This window comes from Canis lupus, chromosome 21, assembly GCF_011100685.1.
Source record: "Canis lupus familiaris isolate Mischka breed German Shepherd chromosome 21, alternate assembly UU_Cfam_GSD_1.0, whole genome shotgun sequence".
NCBI classification, from domain to species: domain Eukaryota; kingdom Metazoa; phylum Chordata; class Mammalia; order Carnivora; family Canidae; genus Canis; species Canis lupus.
In genome coordinates this window covers 16442574-16459334 of record NC_049242.1, presented here as the reverse complement: position 1 = coordinate 16459334, position 16761 = coordinate 16442574, and the positions used below count along the sequence as shown (strand labels likewise).

The window sequence follows — 16761 nt, the reverse complement described above, 5'->3', positions numbered from 1 at the left end:
TTAAAATCTGGATGAAAATTATTTCCTACTTAGAATTCCATACCAAACCCAGTGATCACTCAAGCATGAGTGTAGAATAGCAACATATTCAGACATCTAACACCTTATAACACCGTCTCTCAAGAAACTGCTCAGGGAACCACTGAATAATATGCATCATGAAAAAAAAAAATAGAAGAAAAGAGTATCCAGAAAACAGGGGATCCATTATGACATAGAATCAAAAGAGGGACGCCTCAGTGGCTTAGGGGTTGAGCGTCTACCTTTGGCTCAGGTCGTGATCCCTGGGTCCTGATATGAAGTCCCACATAAGGCTCCCTGTAGGGAGCCTGCTTCTCCCTCTGCCTGTGTCTCTGCCTCTCTCTCTCTCTCTCTCTCTCTCTCTTTCTCTCATGAATAAATTAAATCTTAAAAAAAAAAAAAGAATCAAGTAGAATTCCCTGGATGATGATGAAGAGAAGTATCACAATAATAACCATAGAGCAGATTAAGTGAGGACAATCAGTCCAAATTGAAACAGAAGAATGGAGAATTCCTGGAAAGGAGGGGATGTCTCCAAGAAAAATAAACGAAAGTGATAGATATACTTAGATATTTGACCATGATGGTAGGAGGTGGCAGATATCTCACTGCTTTCAATATCCCACACATATTCTTATTCTCACCTGACAGAGCCCTCCAGCTCCTGTGGAAGCTGAATATGACAGACAATTGCACTTCCCTTTTATCTACAGCATGGCTTGAGATCCAATCTTGGCCAATGAGACATTAGGAGAAACTACTCTTTGAATTCTAGGAAAGCCCTCCCTTACCTACATACCAAAAAGAGAGAGAAAAGAAGAGAAAGGAAAGAGAGATGAAGAAATGTTCCCCTTCCTGTTGGGTGTTCATATAATAAGTGATACTTGGAGCTATGGCAGCCATCTTATACCCATGAGGGGGAAAGCCTAAAAAACAAAAATCGACATGCTGAGATTGGCAGACCAGAAATGTGAAAAGCACCTGAATCCTCAATGATAATGTCACTGAATTAACCAACCCCAGAACTCCCTAGCTACAGACTTCTTTAAGAGTGAGATAATAGAGGTGCCTGGGTAGCTTAGTCGGTTAAGCATCTGCCTTCAGATCAGACTGTGATCTCAGGGTCCTGGGATGGAGCCACTACTGCAGCGGGCTCTCTGCTCAGCAGGGAGTCTGCTGCTTCCTCTCCCTCTGTGCTCTCTCAAATAAATAAATAAATACTCTTTAAAAAAAAAAAACAGTGAGATAATAAACCTCTTTTGTTTAGCCTACTTTTAGTTGGGCATAATGCTTGCAATTGAAAGCATCCTAGGGAGATCCCTGGGTGGCTCAGCAGTTTGGTGCCTGCCTTTGGCCCAGGGCATGATGCTGGAGACCCGGGATCGAGTCCCACATCGGGCTCCCTGCGTGGAGCCTGCTTCTCCCTCTGCCTGTGTCTCTGCCTCTCTGCTTCTCTCTGTATGTCTCTCATGAATAAATAAAATCTTTTAAAAAAAATCCTAAATTCTATAAGAAGGTGTTATCCTTCTGTTAATGTATCTAAGGAAGAATTAGTGAAATGCACATAGAAAACTAAGTTCTAGGAGACCTGGGTGGCTCAGCGGTTAACCATCTGCCTTGGATTCAGGGGTGTCCCAGGATCTACTCCTACATCGGGCTTCCTGCATGGAGCCCGCTTCTCTCTCTGCCTATGTCTCTGCTTCTCTCTCTGTGTGTCTCTCATGAATAAATAAATAAATAAATAATCTTAAAAAAATAAAAGAAAATAAGAAAACTAAGTCCTCCTCCTCACCCCAAATAAGGCAGTTGCTAGAGAAGGCCTGGGCAAGCTAATACCTGACCCCTGCAAGCTCGACAGGGGCATCAGCTAGGCAATGAGTCCTTTCCTGAAGAGGAATCTAAGCAGTGCATCTTCATGTCTGCCACAGAAGATTATTTTGAAATCTATAGGTAAAAACAGAAAGAAGAAATATTTTTTAAATGTTTAAAGTGAGAGTCAGAAATAGGGATAATGTGGAAGAAAATTGTAATATTGTTTTTCCTTTACAAACCATGCATATATTTATTTTAATAACACATTAAAATCTATATCTAAAAAGTAATTTCACAGGAGCTTTTCCATTTAGTTTACAATTACTTTATTCCAACTAGAAGTTATGACACTATACTGCTGTTTTGTAACAATGACAAAGATATTCCTAAGTGTCTTATCTTAGCAACATATTCAGTATTCTGAATAGTCAGGCCTAATCACTCATTTCAAGCTGAGGTATCAAGACTATTTTATGTTGAGGATAAGATAACAAGAATTTTAGGGATAGTAGAACTATGGTTAGAGCAGCCTGATTTCTTCCTTTGAGGTAATAATTTTCTTCACTTACCCAAGAAAGAAATTAAAGGTATATTATTGACAAATATTTCAAAACCAAGTCAGAGGCACCTGGGTGGCTCAGTGTTTGAGCGTCTGCCTTTGGCCCAGGTCGTGATTCTGAGATCCTGGGATGAGTCCCGCATCCATCAGGTTCCCTGTTCAGTGGGGAGCCTGCTTCTCCCTCTGCCTGTGTCTCTGCCTCTTTCTGTGTCTCTCATCAATAAATAAAATCTTAAAAAAAAAAAAAAAACAACTATGTCAACATACTGCGATGAATCATCGAAAAGTACTTTCTAGGGATGTCTGGGTGGCTCAGTCTGTTAAGTATCTGCCTTCCGCTCAGGTCATGATCCCAGGGTCCTGGGATCAAGCCTCATATGGACTCTCTGCTCAGCAGGGAGCCTGCTTCTCCCTCTCCCTCTGTCTGCTGCTCTGCCTGCTTGTGTTCTCTCCCCCTCTGTCAATAAGTAAATAAGTAAATAAATATTTTTAAAGTAACTTCTAGAACAAATGCAGCTAAAATTACAATTGGAAGTCCATGTACCATTATTTCCCAAATTAAAATATTTAAGTATGTCATGCTTGTAAAATTAACATCTGATAGGATGTTGAGTTGAAAATCTCTTATTAATTTTTAGGTCTTTACAATTGGGCTGGTAGTCCCAGAAAAACAGGTAGGTAAATAGATAGATGTCAGATAGATTAAATAGATGAGATGAATAGATAGATAGATAGATAGATAGATAGATAAATAGATAGATAGATAGATAGATAGATAGATAGATGATAGATAGATAGATAGATAGATAGATAGATAGATAGATAGATAGATAGATAAAAGATCCTAATGTGAGCAAATTCTGGCACTGGTTCAGCTATTGTTACTACCACAATCTCAGACTTAACTTTTCTGTTTCATCTTCCTTAATGTGTTAGTTGTCATCCTTGCGTGGGTGCCTCATGATTGCAAGATAGCTGATTGGCTTCCAAGCATCACACCACTATTCCAAAAGGCCAAATGGCCTTTTCTGCAGGAGGCCTTATGATTTTATACTGAGAGGGAGTCCCTTCTCAGAAAAACATCTCATTAGCCAAATAGATTACCTGCTCATCCCTTACACTATTCAATGACCAAGGAAAAGGATATTATCCTGTTTTGTTTAGACCAATTATAATTTACCCCTGGAGCTGCATAGGCATCTACACTTACTGAGATGGAGGGATGTCTGCCCAATACCCAAACAGGTCAGTGTTCTGTTTGCAGGGAAGAAGGGGGAAGGCTGGCTGATGGGTATATAACGGATAAGATGCCTTGTTTGATCCAAATATCCAGAACTGTCCAACAGAACCAACAAACATTTGCTGTTATTCCCAATAACCTATAATTGGTACTTAGAATGCCTAATTTAGTATAAATAAAGAATAAGAAAAATTACCTAACTATAGAATCTGACCTGTAGCTGAAGCAATCTGTTATTGATCTGGATACAGTCACTTTGGTGAAAGTCTGCATATGATTTCACCCCTCTAACTCATATGAAATATTTTTATTACTTTTTTTTAAAGATTTTTATTTATCTATTCATGAGACACACACACACACAGAGGCAGAGACATAGGCAGAGGGAGAAGCAGGCTCCTTACAGGGAGCCCAATGTGGGACTCGAGTCCAGGACTTCAGGATCACGACCTGAGCCAAAGGCAGACACTCAATCAACCTCTGAACCACCCAGGTGCCCCGAAATATTTTTATTACTTTTTAAAGCTGTGTTTCTTGCTATAATCTATTATTAATTTTTTTAAACTCCTTTTCGTTTACCTAAAATTGGTGACCTGTATTAATGGCCATAGGGTTTCTTTTTGGGATGAAGAAAATGTTCTGGAATTAGATAGTGGTGATGGTTGCATAGTTTTGTTAATATACTAAAACCACTGAATCACACACTTTAGAAGGGTGAAATTTTCTGACATATGAATTATATCTTTAAAATATTGATGGCATGCATGTGTGCTGAGTTCCCATTAAGAAGAAAATGAGAGATATTACACAAGTCCCTGAACATGGAATCTTCTTTTATTCAGACTCCATTCAAATACCTGATTGCGTACCCCTCTTAGAGACTTAAGTTGGATCAATGCAGAGCGATATCCATCAGGGCACAGCATAATGCCGCTCTGAGCCCACGGAAGTTTATACCAGAATGTGACAAGTGTGGCCACCGGAGACACTCTGGGTCTCAGCAAGCCTGGGTAAGTTGAGCAGCCCTCAGCCCAATATCCGGTATGCCAGACAGAAATGCTTAAAGACCTAGATCCTATTATATGAGGTTGAATTCATTCAATTAAACAGCTTAAGCAGCTCGGATCAGCCGCTGGAACTCTTCTCTGCGGAGTGCTAAAACAATGGCCTAAGGGGCAGCTGAAGTTTGTTTTCTCTTGTGTGAGGCCAGCTGGAGTTGCCTAGCACATGGCCAAGCTGGGGAGGGCCAACACGACATAATTGCATTAAACCTGCCCGTTCTTTCCGGAAAGCATTTCCTGATAGCATCAAGGAGGAAATGAATTAAGGGGGAGCTTTCAAGTCTTAGGATTCCACATCTATTTTCAATCTCCTTTCCCCAACCCCTCAAAATCACTTTTATGAAAAAAGAACCTGATTTTAGACTCCTCTGCTTAAGGCCTGTTTTACTATATTACGCTTAGTCTTTCTTCATCATTATTAAAGTGACTTTCATTATGCATATCATTTGGGGCAGCTGAAAACATACTAGATTATATTTCTATATGGTAGAATCAGGTATCACTAATTCCATTGCACTTTCTGAGAATCCTATTCTGTTTTCAAAATCTATATTAAATTTTAATCTTTCTCAAAAAGCCCTCCCAGGTCTTTGTGCCACCAACTCGGGCTGCTGTATCTCCTTCCCTCCAGCTTTCCTGATACTTTATTTACCTTGATCTCTTTGGTGGCACTTCTTTATTCATTCATCCATTCACTCAAGGAGCATTTATTGAGCTTCCACTGTACATCTGAAGCATACTAGGCACCTTCATTGTTCATTTAATCCTCACTATAACCCTTTCAGGTAGTTAATATTATCTCATTTTACTGAAGGCGTCTAAAGTCAAAGAGCTTAGGCAGCTTGCCGATAGTCAAAGAGCTGGTACGGACGGCGTTTAGCTTCAAATCTAAATCCACTGTCCCTATTCCCAGTCTGCCATGAATCAGCTATTTGTATACTTGTCTAGCTCTGTCACTTAAGAAATATCTATTGGGGCCTACTATGTACTAGGCATCATCCTAAGCACCAAAAGGTACATACTTAAGTCCTGGTCCTGAGAAGACAGATCTATTACCAATGATTTATTTGAGTCCGACTGTCAAGTCAGTGTATTCATTCAACAGACATCTGCTGAGCACCTGCAGTATCCTAGGTACACCATACTCTAGGCATGGAGAAATGCCATAGACATGTTTTCTGCCCTTAGGACAGTGTTTAAATAGAGACACAAGCAGATTGTTCTGGAGCACAGAAGGGGTAGAAGGCTTCATAAGGAAGATGCAGTTGAGTTGTGCCATAAAGGATAACTTTAGGATAATTTTAGGTAACTAAAATTATTTTAAAAGATGGGGGGTGCATCTTAAAGGGAGTCCTCATGAGATAGGACATGGAGGGCAATATCGGGTAATTGTAGTACCATGCAGCTGGAATATAGGGTGTGAGGCAGAAAGTAGAGGGAGATAAGATCAGAAAGGGTGCCTCAAATGCTATGCAGAGGAGCTTAGACTTGATCTTATGAAAATGGAGAGAACCACTGGAGATTTCTGAGCAGAGGGGCTTATTTATCTTTGTGTTCCATGGCATGTGGCACACTGCCTTGTCCGTGGTAGCAGTTTTTAGCATTTGTCACTTTCCTGGCACCATAGAAGACTTTGGCCCCCAACCTGATGCCATGCTCTGTTTACAGAGGAAAAATAATGCCCATGCTCTTGCGTATAGCAGTTTTCTTGCCAGCCTCTCTGCCAAGTCATCCCAGGTCTGAGAGCAATCTTTCTCTTTTATCCAAAGCCAAATTGCTGCCTCCATGTTGTTGTTACTGCTACAGACTCTGCTAATTTCTCCTTGGTGAACAGAAGCTAGTCCAGTGGAAGAAGCTTGACTGGGAGATTTAAGGAACCAGTGTCCTAATTCCTGCTTTACAAGTACCTAAAGTGTAATGTTGGCCTATCTTCCATCCATAAATGGAAGGGGATGTGGATAGATGATCTCCACATTCTCTTCCAGATGTAAGAATCTCTGATTTTAGGGATGCCTGAGTGGCTTAGTTGTTAAGCACCTGATTCTTGGTTTCTGCTCAGATTGTGATCTCAGGGTCATGAGATTGAGCCTTGCATCAGGCTCTGCACACAGTGGAGAATCTGCTTGAGATTCTCTCTCCTTATCCCTCTGCCTCCCCCTCTGCCTCCTGCTCTGCCCCTCCTGCTCATGCTCTCTCTCTCTCTCTCTCAAATAAATAAGTAAATCTTAAAAAACATTTTTTAAAGGAAAAAGAATCTCTGATTTTAAATGCAGGGTCAACATGCCTTCAGCCGGGCCAGATGATAACTCTATCTACAAAGTTCTGCTTTACCATGTGGCAGAATAATTTTCTGTGGTTATATTATGTTTTATTCTCCTGTACTTTGCCTCATATCTCCATCCTCCAACAACTCTTTGCCTATTCTAGAAACGTTGCTAGGATGTTTGCACCTATGCCTCTGGAAAGTTTTGTGTCGCTAAGCCAGAAGCAAAAGTTGCTAAAGAAAACCCTCTCTGCCAGTCTTCTTTGAAAGTCTAAATGCACTAGGCTATTTGTCCTAAATAGGGTCCAGTGAGAAAGGAGCACTTTTCAGGAACAGAGGCAAGAATGGCAAGATTGAGAACTTCTTTCTTAGGATGACCATAACATTGATTTTCCTAGGAAGAACATTTTTGAGAATGAAAGGTAACATTACTCATTAATAATTATACTGGCAGCACAGCATAAACGCGGATGGTCCTAGGCAGACTGTACGGTGTTGTCACCCTATACCAGCATTAAATCCAAGAAGAATCATGGCATCATGACTCACTGTCCTACAGACATCACTAATCAATCCTCATGTTCTTTCCACCAAGTCCAGATGAGCTTAGAAATTTCTCAACATATTACTCCTGACACTACTAATCCATCAGTTTTGGCCCTGGAGTTGAAATCTTTTTATTACACCTAACCTTGTAATAAAAACAGACATAGTGGAAATCATGATCCTCTGCCCAGATCCCCTCTGGAACCTGGTAAACCCATCCCCCAGCCACTGATGTCACTGCTAATAGCCGACAGCTGGTGCTCTCACCAAGCATTGACCACAGCTGAGGGAAACTGCCTTGCCCAAGGTCCTATCCTTCTCCAAGTGCACCAGAGACCAATGACTAGCTGATGCAGGGTAACAAAAGACAGATCCGGGCCCCTGCCCCGCAACCTTGCTTCAGTTTGAGTCAAGGGTAAAAGACCATCCCCAGGGCAGCCAGGGTGGCGCAGCGGGTTGGCGCTGCCTGCAGCCCGGGGTGTGATCCTGGAGACCCAGGGATCGAGTCCCACGTCGGGCTCCCTGCATGGAGCCTGCTTCTTCCTCTGTCTCTCTCTCTTTCTTTTTTTAAGATTATTTATTTATTCACGAGAGATACAGAGAGAGAGAGAGAGAGAGAGAGAGAGAGAGAGAGAGAGAGAGAGGAGGGGCGTGCAGAGACACAGGCAGAGGGAGAAGCAGGCACCACGCCGGGAGCCCAACGCGGGACTCGATCCAGAGTCTCCAGGATCACGCCCTGGGCTGAAGGCGGCGCCAAACCGCTGCGCGCCAACGGGGCTGCCCATCTCTCTGTATCTCTATGAATAAATAAATAAATAAATAAATAAATAAATAATAAATAAATAAATGAATGAATGAATGAATGAATGAATAAATAAATATTCTTAAAAAAAAAAAAAAAAAGACCATCCCAGATCCAGAGCTTTCCACACAATCAGCTGAGGCTGATAGTTCAGTTTGTCTTTCTGCCGAATCTTGACTTCCTCTCTTCCCGAGAGATGTATCTCCTGAGAGTCTCCCTCAATCAACCTTCTGCACACAACTCCATCCCAAGGTCTGTTTCTAGGGATTCCCATCTGAGGAATCAGACTATCTCTGTGTTGTTAGCAAGAAGTAAGCCCAGGGACGCCTGGATGTCTCAGCAGTTGAGCACCTGCCCCTGGCTCAGGGCCTGATCCTCCGTCTCAGGATAGAGCCCCACATCAGGCTCCCCACCTGGAGCCTGCTTCTCCCTCTGCCTACATCTCTGCCTTTTTCTCTCTGTGTCTTTCATTAATAAATAAATAAAATCTTAAAAAAAAAAGTAAGCCCCAAAGTTAACTTCCTAATTTGTATCTTAGTAAAATGGATCAATTAGCATTTATTTCTTGTTCCCATATTTAATTGACCTTAATTTAAAAGCTACCCTTGAAAATACATGCCCCTTCATTCTTTGCAATCAGAAAAGTGCAAGTCCTCTCCTTCTCTGGTCTCTAGTGGAGGAGACAGGGTTGCTATGTGTTTCCATTCTAGTGAAGTGGAACAACACTTTTACGGAGAGAGGAGGCCTAGGGTTTAGTACTGGCTTTACCAATGACTCACTATGATGTGGGAAAATCATTTCCTCACTCTAGGTGGGTCTAAATCTACTTGTCTATAAAATAAAAGGCTTATCAGAAAAGTTATAAAAAACTTAGAAATGAAGCCAAAAAGTGAGTCATGCCTTCTTTCAATGTTATGTAGGCACAAAGACCATCCAGAGATTGTCTAGAGTAATTATTTAATTTTTCTCACCATTTGCTATTAGTTGAAGATCCCAGATTTAATAAAACTTTTTATTACCTGGTAGAAGTTTGCATAGTAGATATGCAAATAATTTCTATTCATGGAACCACAAAGATTTATAACTCAATTTTTGTGTAACTCAGTAAACTTACCCTAATATTGCAATAGTATTTACCTGGCTTTTTAAATGTTCTTTGAATCAGTCATAACATCTTAATGGTTTCTCTGCCAATTCATGAGTTAAATAGACTCTTTTTCATGTGGTTCATTTATATTTGCCCAAAAGTCATGATTTTACCTTTTTAAAACTATACTTCATCAGGCTTGATTTACTCCATCTTGCTGAAAGAAAACCAATTTACATGGGGCATCTGAGTGGCTCAGTGGGTTAAGCATCTGACTCTTGATCTCAGCTCAGGTCTCAACCTCAGGGTTGTGGGAATAAACCCTGCACTGATATATAAAAATATATATTAAAAAAACAAACATAAACAATCCACAAACCCATCTTGAAATTAGAGGATCTCATAGTATCTATACAAAGACATCCATGACTCCTTTCTATAGAAATCATCTGGACTGTGTTACCCTTAGGAGAGTAGTCAGCAATACCAGAGTCTCCTGAACCACCATCCTTGACTACTGTGTGGCTGGGATGGAGGGCAGCACAGCCAAGACTTAGTGAGAAGGGACTTTCCCAAGGTTTCCAGGTCTGAAAGGTATACAAGCTACATATCATCAGAGCTAGGATTTAAACCCAGGCCTAACACTATAGAATGCCCCAACTCCCACTCATGCTTTCATGCATGGCTCATCTGCCTGTAATCCCAATGTATATCACATATGCCTGGCACCTAGTAGGAAATCAATGTATATCCCAAGCAATTAAATTTTTTTAACTATTCCTAGTACCGGGATGCCTGGGTGGCTCAGTGGTTGAGCGTCTGCCTTTGGCCCAGGACGTGATCCTGGAGACCTGGGATCGAGTCCCACATCGGGCTCCCTGCATGGAGCCTGCTTCTCCTTCTGCCTGTGTCTCTGCCTCTCTCTCTCTCTCTGTGTGTCTCTCATGAATAAATAAATAAAATCCTTAAAAAAAAAAAAAACTATTCCTAGTACCTAGAACTTGGCTATTTCCAAAGAACAAAATCTATTGATGAGCCTCACTTCAGAGCACTAGAAAGGACAGACACTCAGGAGCCAGACAGGCCTACGTTTCATCTCCTCATTGACAGTTAGTGGCTAATTAGCAGTGTAACCTTGAACCAGAAATGAAATCCCATGAGCCTTAGTTTCCTCCTCTGCTACATGTAAATAATCCTCATGAGCTTCTTATGAGGATTAAAGTAAAAAAAAGAATGTGAAAGTTCTTAGCACAAGACCTAGCCCAAAGGTGCCCCCACCCACAATGGTCTTTTGGCCTTTCCTTCCCCTCTCAGAAGACCCTGGAAGGCTTTGAGGCCTCAGCTCTGCTCCTGCTTCTACCAGCCCCCACTCCAGGCACACAGTGATCAAGGGATGGGAAAATCCCTCTGTTCAAACAGGTGTCACTGTTCTAAATCTACAGTCTCATTTCCTGATCGTGTCTTAATCTGCTCGTCGGTGGTGAAAGTTGATTTCTTGCACATTCTTATATCAGTGGGAATTTCTGCCCTTGGCTGACAGGCATTATGGGCTGGCTTTGACATACAGCCCTACAGGGCCTGAACAGCCCCTATTCTTTCCCAGTCCTGAAAGGGAGCTTTGTGCCAAGGATTCATTAAACTGCACTGCACAGCCCCTTCATAAATGGGGCTCAATAATGAACAGTCGATTTAACTGGAAAAGCTGCTGGAGCTGTTAAATTAAAGGGAAATAAAGTGCATTTTAGACTCAGTCTGCCAGAAGAAATGGTGACCTAAAAGGAAAATCTTCATTTTTATTGAATTGAAGTTTTTAAAAAGTTTAAAATGTCCAGGAAGCTTCCTTGTGATAGGCAATGAGACATAAAAGCTCAGAATGTAGGCTTGAGATAGTGGTGCTTTTCATTCACCATCCCACAGTTAGCCTTGGGCTCTTAAATGGTGCAAAGGAATGATCTCATTTTGAGAAGGAAATATGGGGAGACTCTGCAATATGCCACAAGAAGTGTTGTTTGTTTGTTTGTTTGTTTGTTTAAAATTTTAAAGTATTTTTAGGCCAGGACTTCTCATTCATTCTTCGCACATTCAAAGGACCAAGAACCCATTCTTTTCAATTTTTCTGTTCTTTTTCAGAGATGAGAAATTTCTCTGGGAGAAACCCAATCGTTTCTGCTGAGAGTTATATATTTGATTTAAGTATTGTGCTCTGACATCTGACTCAGTCTCTCTTTTAGGTCTGAGATTTTCAGAAGTACATCTAAGGCACCAAAGAACTTTCTCTTCAACTTATTTTTCTGAGTTATATAACTTCCTGGCATGGTGAGAGAGAAAATCTACTAACATATGCTGGAATGTTATAGTTTCCCATAACTCTCAGGTGCAAGAAGCAAAAGCCACTATGCTTTGGCAGATAGAATAACCACATAGTGATCTTTTTTCCACTAAGCTGCTGTGAGCTGGGACTTCTTCACATGCTTCCTATCCTTCGTGTTTTCAAATCTTTATATAGAATCTGCTCCTGGGTATGTTATAGGCTTTACTACCCTAGTCAAGGCCTTTTCTGGTTTTCATCATTAAGTATCATTTGACCATCAAAAACAAGAGTCACTTGTCACAGGGAATTTAAAGAGAAATCTGAAAGGCAATGTGAAATAAATAAAGGCCCACTTCCACCCTTATTGTTCAGGGTCACTGGAATCCAAACACAGATTTTCAGTTGCAAAGCTGTATAGAAAAGGCAAAACTTCCTTTTTAAGAAGTTATATGCTCTCTTTCTGAAACCTACTCTTTCATTTGAATTCTAAGCCATCGATTTAATTTTTTAGGATTCTGCATTAAGCAATTCAAAGCCACCTTGAGAATATCCTGAAGTTGAAAAAAAAATAAATCTGTGCATATATTCATTTTAAATAGTAACTGTGGTGACTCAGTAAATAGTATTTTTTTACTCTTCGTTCATCTACCACTAATGAGTCACAGTCAACTAATATAAATCATGGGCTCTCCACACCATGAAATTCTAGCTTCATAATAAAACTGCTGCCTATTTTAACAAATTCTAGGATGGACCTTGTCTATTGTGAGCCCTGATGGTTATTAGAGTCTACAACTGCAGCAGAATAAACGAAGTTTCATTCACCTTCCATTAAAGATTGCCAGACACCAAAATGGCTATGCCATTCTGTGTGGATTGTGTGGTCCGATTACATTTTGACATTAAGCAATGAAGCAAATATTCATTAGAAAACACATATTATACCATTCCAACTTTTTTTACATGTGGCATCAGAAATTCAAACACACTCTCCCAGTCATAACTTATTCCTATATTAATATTATTATTAAACTATTCAAAAGATATTTAGCTTAAAGATAGACATAAGGGAATTTTCTGAATCTGCACAGATTTGACTACAGCCACACTACAAGTGAAGGAGAATGTTGATATGTTACAGATTATCAAAAGGAAAATGACAGGAAAGCAATGGTGGTCAAAATCAAAGCACAGGAGCAAGTATACTTCTATAGGATTCAGAACATTTATTAATTCTTCTATTCATTTTAATAAATTTAATTTATTAAATTTAATACAATTTAATTTATTAATTTAATAAAATCTTATGTGCCTTTCTTTCCTATGTGCATCATTTTTCTGAGGAAAGAAAAGAAGTTATCCTCAGTGCCTAACAGAAAGTATGATAGGTAGAGGTTTAGTAACTATTTGACAAGGGAATAAAAGAAAGAGAAGAAGGGAAAGGAAGATAAGGAAAGAGAAAAGAGAGAATGTGAGACAAGGAAAGGAGGATGTTAGACCAGGGAAAATTAGAAACAACATGATAGCTTTCTTCACGTACTTAAAATATATTATTTGAGAAAAAGATTCGATTTATTGTTCTAGAAACCAAATAATTTCACCAAGAGCTACAAATAGAAAGCTAAGAGATTTCTGGGTCCTAGCTGTAAGGAGATGCTACCCCACTCAAACAAGTAAAAACTGAAAAAGCTGAAAAATCAACAACTCTTTTTAGATCTATAAGAGAAATAAGGTCACAGAGCAGACTACTACCCCCAAAATTGGAAAGACAGGCAAATACAGAAAATCACACAGGAGAAGAAACATATAGAGGACGAGTGCTGGGGTAAAAAAACAAAAAACAAAACAAAACCCTGAATTATAGTTGCAAAACACTGGGGGTTCAGTGTAGAAAATCCTGAGAGATAAAATTTGGGGGGACCCTGTCATCATGGCATTCCCCCAAATTTTGTAAGTTTCAGCTCCTGGAGCTCTAACAGTTCTCACAGTAAATAATGGAGGAAAAAAAGAAATCTTGTGCTTCCTGCAGGGGTAGGAGAAAAGGAACCATCTTGAAATATGCCAGACCATTCTATTCTGAACAAGGTCTGCCCTCAGGACAAACTAACCAGAGCCTGAACTACCTAGAGAAAGGGAAATACCCAACTCCAGCTCATACTAGCCATCCTGTCCCACCTGAGGGGAGGAGGAAAAACCTGAAAAGCACTTGTGAAGTGCATGGTCCACAAAAAAAGCTGAGCCCTAATCATCGATCTACTGAAGTCCTATTTAGTTCATTTTACCCAGTACATAATGTTCAACTATCAAGAGAAATTACAAGGCATACTCAAAGGCAAAAACATAGTTTGAAGAGACAGAGTAAGCATCAGAAATATATATATACACACACACACACACACACGTATATATATAGCAGGGATATTGGAATTATTAGACCAGGAATTTAACTACGATTAATATGCTAATAGATCTAACAAATAAAGTAGATGGCATGCAAAAACAGATGGATGATGTAAGCAAAGAGATGGAAATTCTAAGAACCAGAAAAAAATGCTAGAGATCCAGAAATAAAGCATGCTTTTGGTGGGCTTATTAGTAGACTGGGCAGGTCAGGGGAAGAATCTCTAAGCTTGAGAATATCCCACTAGAAACAACCAAAACTAAGAGACAAAGAGAGACTGCTAACTCTGGGAAACGAACTAGGGGTGGTAGAAGGGGAGGAGGGCGGGGGGGGGGGGGGGGGGGGCGGAGTGAATGGGTGACGGGCACTGGGGGTTATTCTGTATGTTAGTAAATTGAACACCAATAAAAAATAAATTTAAAAAAAAAAAAAGAGAGACAAAGAGAAAAAACACTGGGGAAAAAAACAGAACAGAATATCTAAGAACTATGGGACAATTACCAAAGGTCTAACATAAGTATGGAAAATACCAGAAGGAGAAGAAAAAGAAACAGAAGAAATGTTTGAAACAATATTGACTGAAAATTTCTCCCAAAGTAATGTTAGACACTAAATCATAGATCCAGGAAGATCAGAGAATAGCAAGCAGGATAAATACCAAAACAAACAAACTAAAAACTCACTTCAGGATATCATTTTCAAACTACAGAAAATCAAATATAAAGAAAAAAACCTCACAAGAAGACAGAGTGGGGGGAAAGAATACCTTACTTATAGCGGAGCAAAGATAAAAATACATCCAATTTCTCACAAACCATGCTAGTAAGAAGATGGTAGAGGGAAATATTTAAAGTGTCTAAGAAAAAAACACCAATCGGAAATTCCATGCCCTATAAACTTATCCTTCAAGTAAGGGAGAAATAAAGACTTCTCCATACAAACATTGAGGAAATTTGTTGCCAGTAGACCTACCCTGCAAAAAAATGTTAAAAGAAGTTTTTTAGTCCCTGCCCGCTCCAACCAACCGTGCCCTCCGCCCTCGCCCGCCCCGCCCGCGCCGCCCGCGCCGCCCGCGCCGCTCTCCGCTGCAGCTTCAGCACCTCGGCCCAGAACAAGGCTAAAGCAGCTGTGCTCGGGGCTTCCGGAGGAATGGGGCAGCCCCTTGCGCCGCTTCTCAAGAACAGCCCCTTAGGGAGCCGCCTGACCCTCTGGATATTGCTCATACACCGGAGCGGCCGCAGATCTGAGCCACATCGAGACCAGAGCAACCGTGAAAGGCCACCTGGGACCTGCGCAGCTGCCGGGTTGCCTCAAAGGCTGCGATGCGGTGGTGATTCCAGCCGGAGTCCCGAGAAAACCAGGCGTGACACGGGATGACCTGTTCAGCACCGGTGCCTCAGTTGTGGCCACCCGGACTGCGGCCTGCGCCCAGCATTGCCCCGAGGCCATGATCTGCGTCATTTCAAATCCGGTCAACTCCACCATCCCAATGGCAACGGAGGTTTTCAAGAAACACGGAGCTTACGACCCCAGTAAAATCTTCGGGGTGACGACCCTGGACATTGTCAGGGCCAACACTTTCATTGCAGAACTAAAGGGTTTGGATCCCGCGCGAGTCAATGTTCCTGTCATTGGCGGTCATGCCGGGAAGACCATCGTCCCCCTGATGTCTCAGCGCACCCCCAAGGTGGACCTTCCCCAGGACCCGCTGACAGCCGTCGCCGGGCGGATCCAGGAGGCCGGCACGGAGGTGCTGAAGGCCAAAGCTGGAGCAGGCTCTGCCACCCGCCCTCCATGGCATACGCTGGAGCTCGGATTGTCTTCTCCCTTGTGGATGCAACGAATGGGAAGGAAGGAGTTGTCGAATGTTCCTTTGTTAAGTCCCAGGAAGCAGACTGTGCCTATTTCTCCACACCATTACTGCTGGGGAAAAAGGGCATCGAGAAGAATCTAGGCATTGGCAAGATCTCCCCTTTTGAAGAGAAGATGATAGCAGAAGCCATCCCCGAGCTGAAGGCCTCCATCAAAAAGGGAGAGGAGTTTGTGAAGAACATGAAATGAAAGGGCAGCCAGCTAGCAGTCCGTTTCCCTAACTTATGAAGGCATCATGTCCCTGCAAAGCCATCTCCTGCCCTCATGTTTCCGTTGCGTTAACCACCAGTGTCATGTTAACGTCACCGCCCCTTCCCATCGCAGGTCCGTCAATGTGTGCATCAATAAAAGCAGGCTTCCATTTTCTTTTTCAAAAAAAAAAAAAGGGTTTTAGAAAAAAGAAAATAACATCGATCAGAAACTTGGATCTGCATAAAGGAAGAGCATAGAAGAAGAAATAAGTAAGGCAAAAAAGAAAAATTTTTATTTTTCTTTTCATTTAAAAATGTTTATTTTTCTGATTCTTAACTGATCCAAGGAACAAGTTTGTTCAAAATAACAATAGCAATAATGTATTTGATTATGTATGCTACGTATATGTATATATGTATGTATGTGCATGCATATATATACACACAAAAATATATAAATACATATATGCTTATGTATAAATGAAATGAATGACAGCAATGATAAAAGAGACAGGAAGGAGAAGTTAGGATTAGTTTGATTATAAGGCATTTCACTTATGCATAAAGCAGTATTTTGTTTTATTTTGTTTGTTTT

General features: G+C 41.0%; 1 pseudogene; it reads left to right on the top strand.

Annotated features, from left to right (window-relative positions):
• Positions 1-2663: 2663 nt before the first annotated feature.
• LOC119864921 lies at positions 2664-16346 on the top strand (annotated as a pseudogene).
• Positions 16347-16761: the final 415 nt, after the last annotated feature.